We start from the raw sequence: 4,451 nt of genomic DNA, 5'->3' as shown, positions 1-4,451 counted from the left end.
TGTACTTCAGTTGTCTCCCATGAAGATTGGACAAGATGGAATGCTGGTACTTTCTAAGCATCTAAAGGTGCTAGCACTGTGTTTGATGGTGTTGGTCCACTTGTTGGAAAGGGAACTTCCGCTTCTGGAGGATCTTTCTCTGGAGCCCTTCAGATAGGGACATAATCTCCACTGTGCACTGCGGGGAAAAAACTACCAGGAAGAGGAGCTACAAAACTGGTAGAGAAAGGGATAGAAGTGTCCCTTGCTTTTCATGTATGCTTATTCATGAATGTGCCATATTTAATGAGCCTTCCTCCTTTGTACCCCTGAATTCCCAGGGCAATTGTTCCTCTTATTCTCTGTCTTTTAACTTCCTCTTTGTCCAGGGCCAGCAGATTTTAATGAAAAGACAACTGAGAAGCTATGTACACAATGAAAGGAAAATAAATTATTTCAGGATAACATGTTTTCTGAAATGAAATTTCAATATATTAAACAAAAAATTGAACTGTCTGGCCAATTATCTTCTTTGTGCAAGAATTATTTTATTACTCCATTCAGTCATAAGGTTCACGTGACTAGCCACTAATGGATAAAATAAACATGGTCACAATTAAGCAGAAGCTGGACAATGAGCTTGATGCTTTGCCCTTAAGGCTATGATCTTGGAACGTATGTAAATTCATGACCATGTTTGACGTCTTTTCTAAAACATGGTCTGAAAGGCTGGAGCTGTAAATAATCTTGGCAACGAAGCAAAGGAGAATGGCCTGTTGTGGAATCCAAAGATCCTGGAGCCGAAAGCTTCATAGTTGTCAGTTAGTATAGTCCCTTGCTTGGCAGTCAAGGAAACTGAAGACCAGAGAGGCACAAGTCATTAAGCTGAAGTTGGGCCAGGAACCTTGGCCTCTTAGCTACAAGTCTCCAGCTTTCTCATTGCATTCAATTTTTGCCTGTGGCCTGTTTTCAGAGCTTATTTTTGTTTACTGTTTAAACTATTTGTGTTTAAATGCTTTGCTTTTCTTTTTGCTGCTTTCAAAATTATAAAACCAACATGTGCTTATTTTAAGGAAATTTATAACAGGAGGATGCAGAGTAAAAAGCAAGTCTCCCTTTCACTTCTGTCTCCTCAGTACATTTTCTCTGTGGTGGAAGCATGTGTATTTTTTCTGAGTTACCCTATGCATTAACAATCACATCTACTGTATCCCTTTCATACATGTGAACATATTACCCATATTGTCTTGAGGGTTTTTTTACTTAATATCTGTTTGTACAAGTACACCTGTACCTACCCTACTATCTTTAAAATTTAAGATATAATTCACACAACATAAGATTTGTCATTTGAAGTGTACAATCAATGACATTTAGTGTGTTGCGTACTGTTCAACTAGCACCACTTAGTTCCAGGACATTTCCATCATGCAAAAACAAGAATGACAAAAAAGGAAGCAGTACAGTGTATGATGTCTCTCCAGAGAAACAGAACTAATAGAACAGATAGAGATATCATTATAGATGTATGTGGCTAGAGATGCAGATTTATAGGCACACACACATATATGGAGCTATAAATAAAAGATGATTTATTTTAGGAATTGGCTCACAAGATCATGGCGTCTGAGAAGTTCCAAGGAATGCCATCTGCATGCTGGAAAACCAGGGAGGCTGAGATACGATTCAATGTTGAGGCCAAAGACCTGAGACTGGGGAGTGAAGGAGATATCAGTAATGTGAATCTCAGAGTCTGAAGGCTACAAGATTCCAAACCAGAAGCTTCACTAAAGCAGGAAAAGATAGATATTCTAACTCAAAGACAGAGAGAGAGAGAGAGAGAGAGAGAGAGAGAGACAGACAGACAGACAGACAGACAGACAGACAGAATTTACCCTTACTCTGACTTTCTGTTTTATCTGTCCCTGATTGCCCTGATTGAATTGGATGATATCTGCCAATGTTGGTAAGGGCAGATCTGCTTCATTCAGTCTATTGATTTAAATATGAATTGCTTCTGGAGACACGCTCACAGACTTAAATAATGTTTCAACTGGCTATCTGGGCATCACTTAACCCAATCAGGTTGATTTGTAAAATTAGTCACCACCTCTTATATCTATTTAGTATTCACTCCTGATTTCCCTGTCTTCTCAATCTCCTGGCACCATCTATCTCTGTAGGTTTACTTATTCTGAACATTTCGTACAGGTGCGATGAGGCAATTGAGGCCTTTTGTGTCGGCTTTCTTTTACTTGACATGCTTTCAAGTTTCGTTCATGTTCTAGCATATAACAGTACTTCATTTATTCTTATAACTGAACAATATTCATTGTAAGTATTGCTACATTCTGTTTATCTATTCACCAGTTGATGGGCATTTAGGTTTTTTCTTCTTTGGTTATTGTGAATGATGCTCTATAAATATTCTACTTATTTTTGTGTGACTATATACTTTCAATTCATTCTTCTTCTTATTCAGTTTAGTTTTATTAGGACATGCGTGCAGTACATAATGTTCACATCCCATGTGGGAAGGTGGTACATGTTGTACATAGCACATCTTAACTCCTTTTCCATCTCTTTTCTTTTCCGCCCCTTCCATCCATCTCTAGATCCCACTGATTTCTGTGTACGTGTGTGCAGTATGTCCTGTTTGATCCTTGTCCCCTTTGAGAACTATCTATTTCCTTACTTCCTATTATCTATCTTTATTTTGCGCTTTATTTTTACCTTGGGTTTCTCATATGAAAGAAACCATGTGATATTTAAGCTTATGTGTCTGATTTATTTCTCTTAGCATTGTGGCTTATTCTATAGTCTGAATTTGTTATGTAACTATTTCTCTTGTTCATGGGTGTTTATATCTTATTCATTTTTATTATAAGGAATGGCAAAATAAATGACTCTAAGCATAGTTCTTTGAGAATCAGTACAATAGTGAAGAAGGCACTATGTATCTGAATCAATGCATTCCCTCTTTCCAGCCCTGTTAACTGAGGCATCTTTCTCAGCCTCTTGATGTTTTTGTTTCCTCCGCCAGAAAAATGGGACAAGAATAGAGCTTACCTTACAGGGTAAATGGTCAATATAAACAAAGCTCTTACTTCACACATGGTATGTGTTGATGAATATTGTTAATATTATATGTAAATTTTTATGTAGGCTAGAAATAGAATTTTTGTTTTAAAATTTCATTATTTACAATTTTGAAAGACATTGTTAACTGCCTTTCATTAAGATTATACAAGCGGGAAGAGGAATGTACTTCCCTACACTTTGGTCAATTCTGGAAATTGCTAAGCTTTTTAAGCTACTAATTTTGCCAATCTGCTAGGTAAGAATGGCATCTTGTTGCTATAATTTGCATTTCTCTAATTACAACTGAGGTTGTGTCTTTTATATGCTCATTGACTACATATATTTTCTTACTATGAAATAACTATATCTAAGACTCACATTTCTATTAATTTGTAAGCAGCCTGGCTTGGATCAGCTACCGCTGAGGTCTCTGGCCAGTGTCGGTCCCACGCATCCACAAGCATGGGGAATATCTTCGCAAATCTTGTCAAGGGCCTCTTTGGTAAAAAAAGAAATGCGCATTCTCATGGTAGGCTTGGATGCTGCCAGAAATATGACAATTCTTTTTAAACTGAAGCTTGGTGAAATTGTGACCACCATTCCTATCATAGGTTTCAATGCGGAGACTGTTGAATACAAGAACATCAGCTTCACCGCGTGGGATGTGGGTGGTCAGGACAAGATTCGACCACTGTGGCGTCACTACTTCCAGAACACCCAAGGCTTGATCTTTGTGGTGGACAGCAACGACAGAGAGCATGTGAACAAGGCCCGTGAGGAGCTCGTGAGGATGCTGGCTGAGGATGAGCTCAGGGATGCTGTCCTCCTCATGTTTGCCAACAAGCAGGACCTCCCAACGCCACGAATGCAACTGAAATTACAGACAAGCTGGGGCTGTACTGTCTATACCACAGAAACTGGTACATTCAGGCCACCTGTGCCACCAGTGGGGATGGGCTCTATGAAGGATTGGACTGGCTCTCCAATCAGCTCCGGAACCAGAAGTGAACCAGAACCCCCTTCCCCTCACTTCCTCCTTCTCTGCCCTCCGCTTTCCTCTCACGTGGCAAACATTGCGACTCTGTGGTCCTGAGTGCCAGAAGCTGTCTCCATGGGTTGGTCACAGTGTGCACGCATTGTGCTGTCCAAGTGCAGACACAGCCTGCAGCCAGGTTTTTATTTAATGGAAATAGTTTCTGTGTCCACTGAGGCAGTTTCTGGTGCTCCTGTGCAATATTACTCAGCTTTTTTATTTATTTATTTTTGCGACACCAGGGATTGAACTCAGGGCCCTGCGCTTGCCAGGCAGGCACTTATTCCACTGAACTAGCTCCCCAGCCCTCAGCTTTTTTATTGTAAAGAAAAAAGATCACCTCACTGTACGTACTGAG

The 4,451-nt window shown here is 39.7% G+C and overlaps 1 pseudogene; it reads left to right on the top strand.

The window, feature by feature from the left end:
* The first annotated feature begins 3,522 nt into the window (after window positions 1-3,522).
* Window positions 3,523-4,203, top strand: LOC101580437 (annotated as a pseudogene).
* Window positions 4,204-4,451: the final 248 nt, after the last annotated feature.

This window comes from Octodon degus, unplaced genomic scaffold (genome assembly GCF_000260255.1).
Source record: "Octodon degus isolate 3935 unplaced genomic scaffold, OctDeg1.0 scaffold00176, whole genome shotgun sequence".
Taxonomy (NCBI): domain Eukaryota; kingdom Metazoa; phylum Chordata; class Mammalia; order Rodentia; family Octodontidae; genus Octodon; species Octodon degus.
The sequence above is the reverse complement of the archived record's forward strand: the minus strand, read 5'-3'. Positions and strand labels throughout refer to the sequence as shown.